The sequence below is a fragment of the Rutidosis leptorrhynchoides genome, chromosome 8, assembly GCF_046630445.1.
Source record: "Rutidosis leptorrhynchoides isolate AG116_Rl617_1_P2 chromosome 8, CSIRO_AGI_Rlap_v1, whole genome shotgun sequence".
Taxonomy (NCBI): domain Eukaryota; kingdom Viridiplantae; phylum Streptophyta; class Magnoliopsida; order Asterales; family Asteraceae; genus Rutidosis; species Rutidosis leptorrhynchoides.
Window position 1 is genome coordinate 228,567,181 of NC_092340.1, and position 13,450 is coordinate 228,580,630.

Genomic DNA, 13,450 nt, shown 5'->3' on the forward strand with positions numbered 1-13,450 from the left:
GGGGTTGGGAGTGAATAATTAATGTAATTTTTATTTCAAAATTAATGATCGAATTTTACACCATAATGACTAAAATAAATAAATATAGTTAATTTAAAATTTTGGAATTTTTCCAAAGACTTTTATCCGCCATGGTTATAAATGGAACACGAAATAACACCCGCATAAGTCATGCTGACAGAGAACACAGATAAATAACCCGTGATTGAATTATGTAATATAAATTTGCTATATTTGTCCCAATTCCATCCACTAACTTAAAAGATAATATATGATCAATCAAGCATTATGCGTTTCATATATACATACATCCAGAAGAAAACAAAAACCCATTTGTTACTAGTCTTTTTCAATTATTCCATTCATGACTTCTACTGCCAATTTCTTATTCTTGTTTATACCCATCCAGAAGAGAACCGTCACCATTTAAACCCATTACTTGCTTCCTTTTGCTTCATTGATAACGCGACACCTAGATCACCACAACATCATCTTTGTGCTTCATTCAAACCACCATCAACCACCTGCATTTTCCTTCTCTCTCTCTCCATCAACTAACTCTCTTTCTCTTTTGTGATTATTAGAAAATCACTACCACCGTTAATCTTCAAAACCACCAACATTATGAATTAACAACCACCCATTTAACCATCAATCTTTCTGCAACTTTGCTTTTCTACTACTACTACAATAAACGACTACCACCAACTACGATTGCCATAACTATTTTCCTGATGCCTGTTACTCGAAAGGAAACCACAAAGATTGTTGAAGATGTGTGTTATTGTAACAGTTCAGCCAGAAGCAAGACTCTCACCATCTTCCTCATGAACCGAAACACCCCATAGCCACTTCCCTCCATCGATTTAAACCACCACCATCATTGTATAATTGTATTATTTTTGTTTTTGTGTAAACCAAACCGCCACCCGTTAGTATTAATATGCAACTATCTGGTTTCTACTTCAATGCTCATCACCATAGTTGTTTATTCGCTACCGCTATTCCTCTTCCGCTTTCACTGTTTATTCTCGACAACACCATCATCAAACTAAAACCCACTCGATCTTGTTATGGTCTAACGAAACCAACATGAACTAACCTGCAAAGTATCAAAATCCAATTTTTGTTCACTTGCTTGTTTTCGTGCTATTGCTATTCACTAGTACCCTACAAACTACCATCGGCAATCTAACAACATCAAGGATCGACACCCACCTGCAACCTTCGAGATCATTACTCCTGTTCTTGTTCCTATTTTTATGAACGAAGGATAACGTACTATTATATGATGATTATAACAATAATATCATGTTAATTATATAGATACAGTAAAGTGGAAGAAGACGATTATGTTTTAAGATGATGGGTTGATGAAGAATTGAATTGTGAATAAATTGTTACTGCAGCATTTTTATATTTTTTTTTTATATTTTTCTTCTTCCTCTCGATGAACATCTACAAACTGCAACTGTAGTTCTTTTTGTTTTCCTGATTATCAAAATCAAAGACATAAAGGAAGTAAGGATAATGATGAAATCGAATTGGATGAATATAAGATTATGATGATTGTTAAAGTGATGATGATTCGGTGATTAGAATTAAGAATGATCATGATTTTATGTCGATAATGATCTTAATGATGATCACCACCACCATGTAAACACTGATGCTCGATCCATTCTGTTTCTGTTTACTACTCGACCGAACAAAATAATGATGATAATACTGCTGCTATCCTTCGGCTATGGTGACAGTAAATTAGCGATGATGATGATGATGGAAAGAAAAGGAGGTGGCTTTTGTGTAATTCTTTTTCTGTTTTAATCATAAACCCCACCGACAGAATTTTCCTTCCTAAATTCAGCTGCCACACGATTGGGCTTATGTGATTAAATGGGTTGGGCTGCTAATTTGGCTCCAGTAAATCTGTTGGGCTGAAACAATTCAAATGAAAGGTCTATATAATTGGGTGTGAATTAAATCAGCAAAAAGGAATTAGAGGAGTGGTTTAGAGTCAGGTTGATTATCTAGGAGGTCGTGGGTTCGAGTCCGGGCGTGGACACTTTTGTTTTTGAAAGCTTTTCATTTAAGGTAGTATTATTATTATTATTATTATTATTATTATTATTATTATTATTATTATTATTATTATTATTATTATTATTATTATTATTATTATTATTATTATTATTATTATTATTATTATAATAATAATAATAATAAACTTAAAAGTTTTAAAACTTACAAAAAATTAGTGGGAAGCCTAGAGACAATCTGGGCCCCCACACCTCTAGCAATAGCAAAACCTATCCTAGTAAAAATATGAGCAGCAGCACCGGCACCAATATCTTGTGCCATCGAACTCTTCTGAACCCGTTTTAGCAAAGAAACAGCCTCCTTCTCTAATTCCCCAAGGGAAGAAAATGAGAAAGGAATGAAACCATAACCAATCGCCAGACAACTAGATTCGTACTTGACCCGCTTCCGACGAGCCGCATTAATCACAGCACGTCCAGGGACAAAGTCAGAAAGCCCAGACTGTGTCAAAGGAGAAGACCCTGTCAAGTCAACACAAACATCGCGACCATAATCCCAGGAGTAAAGTAACACATCTGCATGTCTGAGGGCCCTGTCGTTCCCTCCAGACAACCCAATGTCAACCTCCTTTCTCGCTGAAATCCCAGATCGATAACAAACATCAACAAGGGAATCCCGGACAATATTATGTCGATGCTTAATGCCCACCATACCAGCACAAGACACCGCGTGATCCCCGAAAATATCCCCAGTAAAAACCCTTGAACAGGCAGAGCATGCCGTCGAGATAGAGAACAATGGAACACCTAACCGGTAGCACAACACACATCAGTAAGTCTTTGCGTTCATCGTCTGACCTAACCCCAAAATAGGGACTGCCCTTAGCCAAGCAGAGGTGTGATCACTCTGCTGTGATTTCCATAGGGCCGATTGTTGGGGAGATAACGAAAAAGTAGATTCTGCAGAAGCGGTAACCTTTGTGAAATAAACATCTGCCAATTTCTTCATGAGTATTGGGGCAGCGACCTCACTCGGATTACCTAAAATATCAAACCCAACCGTTTCATTAAACAGACCCAATGCATCTTCAAAAGCACGACCAAGACCAACAATACCCGCATGACGTAGGAGCTTGGTCTGCAATCCAGCAGACTGTAATCGAGAAGCCAGAAAAGCATAATGACGAACATCTCCCGCAGAATAAACACCAATCCCTCCAAATGCAAATGGCAAGGTGGCAAGCCGCCACTGCCAATCACCAAACCCAGGCCCTGAAGCAGTAACAATACGCTCCAAGGAAGATCGAAGGGCTCCATCGAAAGCGCGTTGAGCCGCCTCAAATATACTAGGAGGACAAGTACGCAAGGAAAAGTAGAGTTTAGAAACTCCCGTAAATGCCCTAAGCAACAACAACTCACACTGAGGATCATCAAGCTTAGCAACCTTATCCATAAGCGCAATGGACTTGGTCACCCTTTGCATCACCAGTTCACTACTAAAACCAGGATCGGAACTTGCGGGGGCCCCAAGCAACTTAACACCATTTAAAGGCCGAGCAATATTAGGAAGAAAGACACCTACTTGCCTGCTGCGAGGGTCCTCCGTAGGCCAGAAAATTTCTGTTTTTTCAACGTTGAGATGCAGCCCAAAACGAGGCCCATCCTCCATAATTATTATTATTATTATTATTATTATTATTATTATTATTATTATTATTATTATTATTATTATTATTATTATTATTATTATTATGATATTATTATTATTATTATTATTATTATTATTATGAACATTATTATTATTATTATTGTTAGTATTATTATTATTACTATCATTATTATTATTATTTTTTTACATTATTATTTTTATTATCATTAATTATTATTACTAAAATTATTAATAGTATTATTATTTTTATTACAACATAAATTATTTATAATTATTACATATATCACAAGTATATCTAATTTACTATCTTTAATATAAAAATAACATATATATAACATTGGAAATAACAAATGTATTACTAAAATAAATAAGAAATATATAATACATATATATAATTGTTCGATTACAATTAAATATAGTAATAAATATACAAATGATATAGGTTCGGAAATCCGAGGTCAACCCTACACTTGTTAAATGACGTCATATGTATTTTTACTACAAAATACAGTAGGTGAGTTCATTTGATTTCCTTTTTACTCTTTACATTTTTGGGACTGAGAATACATGCGCTGTTTTATAACTGCTTTATTAAATGCTTTTGAAATATATTTTGAACTGCGAAATATGAAATGCTTTTATAAAAGTTTGACGAGATAGACACAAGCAAAACATTCCTCGAATGAATTATTATGCAGACAGAAGTTCTGTGGATTATTATTAAATTATGTGGACTTGATAATTGCCACTAATTGTTGTGAATATTTGTCCCCTGATTATTATTGCTTGGTAATCTAAGAATTAGAATCAGGTATGGCCCTAATTCACGCGAATCCTAAAGGGAGCTACCAGGTTTAACACCCCCACCCAGAATGATCACTAGACGAAAGAGCTAGTGGGCATGGTGTTTAGTACTTCGAGGTTTATATATTATAACGACGAGATGTTCTGTTTTTGGGGATATTATTTATGCGCATTATATGTTAAGGTCGGTTACCAAGTCAAGCAATGAATGAAAAGTGAATGTTATGTATCGAGAGAATGATTTTATACACTGGTTATGTGAATGATATTTTTGTACACGAGATATGTGTACGGTTACTAAGATTTATGAAAAATGATTTCGTACACGAGAAAGGTGCACTGTATTTAAAAGATATCGCATGTACATTACAGGTGGGTATAGGATTCGGGCCCATTTGTACCATGCAGCATTTAAATCTTGTAGTCTATCAAAATGATGAATTTTATTGTTTTATGATAACCCTATGAACTCACCAACCTTTTAGTTGACACTTGAAAGCATGTTTATTCTTAGGTATGAAAGAAATTTTCCGCTATGCATTTGCTCATATTAGAGATATTACTTGGAGTCATTCATGACATATTTCAAAAGACGTTGCATTCGAGTCATTGAGTTCAATAAGATTATTGTTAAGTCAAGTATAGTTGGATATATTATGAAATGGTATTCATGCCATCAACTTTCGATGTACTGAAAGATTGTCTTTTCATAAACGAATGCAATGTTTGTAAAATATATCATATAGAGGTCAAGTATCTCGCGATGTAATCAACTATTGTGAATCGTTTGTAATCGATATGGACTTCGTCCAGATGGATTAGGACGGGTCATTTCATTTGGTATCAGAGTGGTGGTCTTAGAGAACCAGTTCTGCATTAGTGTGTCTAACTGATAAGTCGTTAGGATGCATTAGTGAGTCTGGACTTCGACCGTGTCTGCATGTCAAAAGTTTTGCTTATAATTTTTGTCGAAAATCATCTGTTTATCATCCTTAGGAAATTACCTGCTTATCATTCTTAGTCTAGACACATCTTACTGCAATGATTGCATGAATAGTGTATAGACAAAATTCGTATCTTAGCGTATCTGCTAATTCATATCTTAGCATATCTGTTATTATAGACTTTGCCTGACAACTTTCGTAGATTCCTCTGTAACTTATGGTATTTTAGTATTATATATGCATATGTAAATTATGTATTGCAGGGTACTAATCTACATCTTGTAATCTAATTCTTATCAAAAATCCTTCATCTGATCGTACCAGATGAATCCCTCAACCAGTTCAAGTTCCTCGAATTCCGACAGCTATTCCGATATGGAAACACACTTGAGCTTCGAAAGGAGTATAACTGGAATGGATCAACAAAATCAGTCATCACCAATTCGGGATGAAATGGCGATGGGTTCTTAGTCGACTAAACCAACAGAGACAAGAAGAAAGCGATCCTTTCCATTCCACCAACCGAATTTACCTCTTGGCGATGAACCTGAAACAGTTACCGGCGAACCTGTTTGTAATACTATTTTCTCTCTCATTTCCCGAGTATCTCGCCAAGATTATATTCTATCTAAAATTCTAAACCTTATTCATTCGCTCGTTCCAACCGACAATCACCCCCGAATAATAGAAGAAGTCAACAAACTTCGCGCTCGAAAAATAAATTTGGAGAATATGGTGCAAAATGTACCAGCTTCAGCAACATCACCTGCACCAACAGTACCATCAGTAACCGCACCAGTACCCAAGCTTCAACATCACATGTCTCAACATCTCATTCTGTACAGCGAGTATAATCATCGTTCTACATGACGTTCTACATCTTCGCTTTTCATGATGATTATGTAATCTCTAATGTTTTAGAGATTATGTATACTAGTTCTAACGGTAAATCAAATGAGTTTAATATTATATTAACTCATTTAATCCATGATTACATCTGAGGAAAATATATATTAGTATATTTTCATAAAGATTGTAATTAAAAATTTTTTCGTACAAACTGTTAATGGTGAAAATATTTTAACGGGTAGGTAATACCCGATGAATATTTAGACTTCACATTAATAAGTTACAATGCACATTCTTCGAATCTGATTCAAAAGTCATTTACTATTCTATTTACAACCACCGATATACGTATCTATTCACCAAAGAAAAACTATTTTCATTCAAATTCAATTTCATATTTGGATTTTGATTTATCATAATCCAACAAGTGGCATAATGAAGAAAAACATTGGACAAAATAAAATTTGTTAGAAACAAACAAATTAACTATGAGAAATTTTGTTAAGAATCCACGCTAACTGTTTCCAGCTAACTGTTCCTAGCTAACTAATTACATTTTATTTATCGCAGTTTATTTATCGCAATTTAATTATCGCAATTTTATTTATCATCATTTAATTTCTGTTATTTATTTTACGCACTTTAAATATCGGGACACGTATACAAGGTTTTGACATATCATATCGACCCATCTATATATATTATTTGGAATAACCATAGACACTCTATATGCAGTAATGCGGGAGTTAGCTATACAGGGTTGAGGTTGATTCTATAATAATATATATAGTTTGAGTTGTGATCGAGTCTGAGACATGTACACGGGTCACGATACATATTAATTAATTCAAATATTATATATTAAACTATATATGAATTATTGGACTGTTAACCGTGGACTATCGACTGTGGACTAATAATACTGGACAATTAAAATGAATTAAAATATTGATTATAACATATGAAACTAAACAATTCTTCAAGTTTGCCACTTGATTTCACCTTAAACCTCATTTGTATCTTGACGATTACAATCTGCGTTCAAACCTTTTATAATTCTTGAGAACACCTCAATCGAGAGGATGAACCAACCGCACTTCATCTACGGAAGAAAAGATTGATGCATATAGTTATGCACCTAAAAAACTCTCAGAAACTGAGTAAACGTTTAACACATATCGGTGCTAGCTTCTTTGGCGTTGTTATTACCGAAAATAACATTTCAATTCTTTTCAAATTAGTCAATTTTGTCACAGCTCCAATAAGTCAACTTCGACTTCTCATTCTAAACAACCTTATTATAACCTTGATATATATGCGTGCTCTTTTATTATTATTGGGGAACCTTTTATATTCCATCATATTACCAGCAGACGTACCAGCAACCTCGTTGCTCCTTGGCTTAAATCTCTCCAACAAAATCACTATATTTATCTATTGAAGTCTCATCATGTACTCATCCGAATCTTGTAACGATAATTGCCATACCAATTACCGAGAATCAGCAATCAGTATTTCGAATCTAGTAACATTTCTACATCAATAGTTATATGTATACATATAACAATTATCTCCTAGAATTAAAATCTTCTATTCTGAAACTCTGAAAAACAGCCAGTATGCGAACCAATACTCGTAATGTTGAAAAAGCCGAATGAAGCAGTAAAAACCGTAAACGACCTTAACCGTCAGAAGTTTGATGATAAAGAATAGTATGTTGATAAAGCTCAGAAAAAGTTTGAAACTGAAAAAAACTGATTAAGCAAACTACGAAGGAGTCTCTGAACAAATCACAAGGACTAAACTTGAACATTAAGAATCCTGATGATTCTATTTCTGATGAAATCTTTAGCGAATACCTTACTTCTGACTCCAAACTCTTGCAGACAAATTTTCTTCACCATCCTTCGATATTAGAAATTCCAAGATATCATCGTATCTTTCATTATAAATATCCTCCATATTTCTGAAGATATTTTTATAACTATTCTTATCTGAAATCATTAATCTCTTCGTGCTATCAGTGTTACATCATATAGAAACTGTTAGTTTCTATAATCTGTAAACTTTCGAGCTTAAAATATGAATGTTATTGAAGTAATGTTGGGAACTGATGCATGAGTTAGTATAATATAATGACACTTGATCAACGTGATTATATTACAGTAAGTCATGCTGAGTTTCTAATGAAATGTGATAATTCACAGACTATAACGTCATCATGTGCCATGTTACATGACTCTTACATTCTATCTAATCTATAAACATATCAAGAACATATTTTCTTGATAGTCCTATCTTTTTCCTTGAATTCTGGTAATCTGACAAGTCAAGATGTGCTATTATCATTTCTTTCTTAGAACATTAGTCATGTTCATTCGAAACTTCATATCTACGAATTCTGGACCATTATTCGCTTAACTTAAAATCGGGAAGAGGAAACAAAAGTATGAATTAAGGGAGAAAGAATAGAAAATGTGAGTTGTGGAAATAAGGAAAAGAAGGGAATGGATTTATAATGGGAATATCAGACAGAGTAATCGAGGCAGATCACCGTATCTAATTATAGAGATCTTAATTTCCTTATTCGTTGAAGAATCCAATCTTTTAGATTTCGAAGATTTCCTCTAAATCCCTTAAATTCCGAATTCAACCCTGGTTACGTCAAAAGCTAAGGAAAATCTTATTTTTCTTCAATTCACTCTTTTGCGATAGCTTCATTCGTATTCTTAGAATAATTGAATTATTTTATCATTATTATTCAATGATAATAAACATCTAATTATCAACTCATATTGGTCATAAAAACATTTTTATTGTTAGCCATGATCACCTCACTCAAATTTCGGGATGAAATTTCTTTAACGGGTAGGTACTGTGACGACCCGGGAATTTCTGACTAAATTTAAACTTAATCCTTATATGATTTTGATACGATAAGCAAAGTCTATAATGTTGAGTCTCAAAATTTTTGAACTGTTTACATGAATTCATTTACCCTTTGACTGTTCTCGACTATTCACGAACTATTAATTATAAATAGATATGTGTATATGTATATATAAATAATAATATGAAATATAATTTGAAATATTATATGTTGTTGTTATTAAAAATTAATTATGTAAAATAAAATAAAGATATGATATATTAATAATTATTATCTCTATATATAAATAAAGTTTATTAAAAAATAAATATTAAATGATTGTAATACTTGTTTGATATTCCGATTGATATTAAGCAAGTTAATATTTAAACTTATGTAATTTTATAATAAACGGTGATTCGAAAATGAGTTTTATAAATTTTAGGCTTATTAATAATATATTTAAAAGTTGTTTGTCAAATTTTAAAATTTTTTATATTTTACTTGGGGGTTGGGAGTGAATAATTAATGTAATTTTTATTTCAAAATTAATGATCGAATTTTACACCATAATGACTAAAATAAATAAATATAGTTAATTTAAAAATTTGGAATTTTTCCAAAGACTTTTATCCGCCATGGTTATAAATGGAACACGAAATAACACCCGCATAAGTCATGTCGACAGAGAACACAGATAAATAACCCGTGATTGAATTATGTAATAGAAATTTGCTGTATTTGTCCCAATTCCATCCACTAACTTAAAAGATAATATATTCACATATATGATCAATCAAGCATTATACGTTTCATATATACATACATCCAGAAGAAAACAAAAACCCATTTGTTACTAGTCTTTTTCAATTATTCCATTCATGACTTCTACTGCCAATTTCTTATTCTTGTTTATACCCATTTGAAGTGTATTTTTTTTGATTTAATATGATTTATATGTATATATGTATAACCATCTTGGATCAGAGAACTGTCACCATTTAAACCCATTACTTGCTTCCTTTTGCTTCATTAATAACCCGACACCTAGATCACCACAACATCATCTTTGTGCTTCATTCAAACCACCATCAACCACCTGCATTTTCCTTCTCTCTCTCTCTCTCCATCAACCAACTCTCTTTCTCTTTTGTGATTATTAGAAAATCACTACCACCGTTAATCTTCAAAACCACCAACATTATGAATTAACAACCACCCATTTAACCATCAATCTTTCTGTAACTTTGCTTTTCTACTACTACTACTACAATAAATGACTGCCACCTAATACGATTTCCATAACTATTTTCCTTATGCCTGTTACTCGAAAGGAAACCACAAAGATTGTTGAAGATGTGTGCTGTTGTAACAGTTCGGCCAGAAGCAAGACTCTCACCATCTTCCTCATGAACCGGAACACCCCACAGCCACTTCCATCCATTGATTTAAACCACCACCATCATTGTATAATTGTATTATTTTTGTTTCTGTGTAAACCAAACCGCCACCCGTTAGAATCAATATGCAACTATCTGGTTTCTACTTCAATGCTCATCACCATAGTTGTTTATTCGCTACCGCTATTCCTCTTCCGCTTTCACTGTTTATTCTCGACAACACCATCATCAAACTAAAACCCACTTAATCTAGTTATGGTCTAACGAAACCCACATGAACTAACCTGCAAAGTATCAAAATCCAATTTTTGTTCACTTGCTTGTTTTCGTGCTATTGCTATTCACTAGTACCCTACAAACTACCATCGGCAATCTAACAACATCAAGGATCGACACCCACCTGCAACCTTCGAGATCATTGATCCGGTTCTTGTTCTTGTTTTTATGACCGAAGGAGAACGTATTATTATATGATGATTATAACAATAATATCATGTTAATTATATATATACAGTAAAGTGGAAGAAGACGATTATGTTTTAAGATGATGGGTTGATGAAGAAGTGAATTGTGAATAAATTGCTACTGCAGCGTTTTTATATTTTTTTTTATATTTTTCTTCTTCCTCTCGATGAACATCTACAAACTGCAACTGCAGTTCTTTTTGTTTTCCTGATTATCAAAATCTAAGACATAAAGGAAGTAAGGATAATGATGAAATCGAATTGGATGAATATAAGATTATGATGATTATTAAAGTGATGATGATTCGGTGATTAGAATTAAGAATGATCATGATTTTATGTCGATAATGATCTTAATGATGATCACCACCACCATGTAAACACTGATGCTCGATCCATTCTGTTTCTGTTTACTACTCGACCGAACAAAATAATGATGATAATACTGCTGCTATCCTTCAGCTATTGTGATAGTAAATTAGCGATGATGATGATGATGGAAAGAAAAGGAGGTGGCTTTTGTGTAATTCCTTTTCTGTTTTAATCATAAACTCCACCGACAGAATTTTCCTTCCTAAATTCAGCTGCCGCACGATTGGGCTTATGTGTTTAAATGGGTTGGGCTGCTAATTAGGCTCCAGTAAATCTGTTGGGCTGAAACAATTCAAATGAAAGGTTTATATAATTGGGTGTGAATTAAATCAGCAAAAAGGAATTAGAGGAGTGGTTTAGAGTCAGGTTGATTATCTAGGAGGTCGTGGGTACGAGTCCGGGCGTGGACACTTTTGTTTTTGGAAGCTTTTCATTTAAGGTAGTATTATTATTATTATTATTATTATTATTATTATTATTATTATTATTATTATTATTATTATTATTATTATTATTATTATTATTATTATTATTATATTATTATTATTATTATTATTATTATTATTATTATTATTATTATTATTATTATGAACATTATTATTATTATTATTATTATTGTTAGTATTATTATTATTACTATCATTATTATTATTATTATTTTTTTTACATTTTTATTATTATTATCATTAATTATTATTACTAAAATTACTAATAGTATTATTATTTTTATTACAACCTAAATTATTTATAATTATTACATATATCACAAGTATATCTAATTTACTATCTTTAATATAAAAATAACATATATATAACATTGGAAATAACAAATGTATTACTAAAATAAATAAGAAATATATAATACATATATATAATTGTTGGATTACAATTAAATATATTAATAAATATACAAATGATATAGGTTCGTGAATCCGAGGTCAACCCTACACTTGTTAAATAACGTCATATGTATTTTTACTACAAAATACAGTAGGTGAGTTCATTTGATTCCCTTTTTACTCTTTACATTTTTGGGACTGAGAATACATGCGCTGTTTTATAACTGCTTTATTAAATGCTTTTGAAATATATTTTGAACTGTGAATATATGAAATGCTTTTATAAATGTTTGACGAGATAGACACAAGAAAAACATTCCTCTAATGAATTATTATGCAGACAGAAGTTCTGTGGATTATTATTGAATTATGTGAACTTGATAATTGCCACTAATTGTTGTGAATATTTTTCCCCTGATTATTATTGCTTGGTAACCTAAGAATTAGAATCGGGTATGGCCCTAATTCACGCGAATCCTAAAGGTAGCTACCGGGTTTAACACCCCTACCCAGAATGTTCACTAGATGGAAGAGCTAGTGGGCGTGGTGTTTAGTACTTCGAGGTTTATATATTATACAGACGAGATGTTCTGTTTTTGGGGATATTATTTATGCGCATTATATGTTATGGTCGGTTACCAAGCCAAGCAATGAATGAAAAGTGAATGTTATGTATCGAGAGAATGATTTTATGCACAGGTTATGTGAATGATATTTTTGTACACGAGATATGTGTATGGTTACTAAGATTTATGAAAAATGATTTCGTACACGAGAAAAGTGCAATGTATTTAAAAGATATCGCATGTACATTACAGGTGGGTATAGAATTCGGGACCATTTGTGCCATGCAGCATTTAAATCTTGTGGTCTATCAAAATGATAAATTTTATTGTTTTATGATAAACCTATGAACTCACCAACCTTTTGGTTGACACTTGAAAGCATGTTTATTCTCAGGTATGAAAGAAATCTTCCGCTGTGCATTTGCTCATATTAGAGATATTACTTGGAGTCATTCATGACATATTTCAAAAGACGTTGCATTCGAGTCGTTGAGTTCATCAAGATTATTATTAAGTCAAGTATAGTTGGATATATTATGAAATGGTATGCATGCCGTCAACTTTTGATGTAATGAAAGATTGTCTTTTCAAAAACGAATGCAATGTTTGTAAAATGTATCATATAGAGGTCAAGT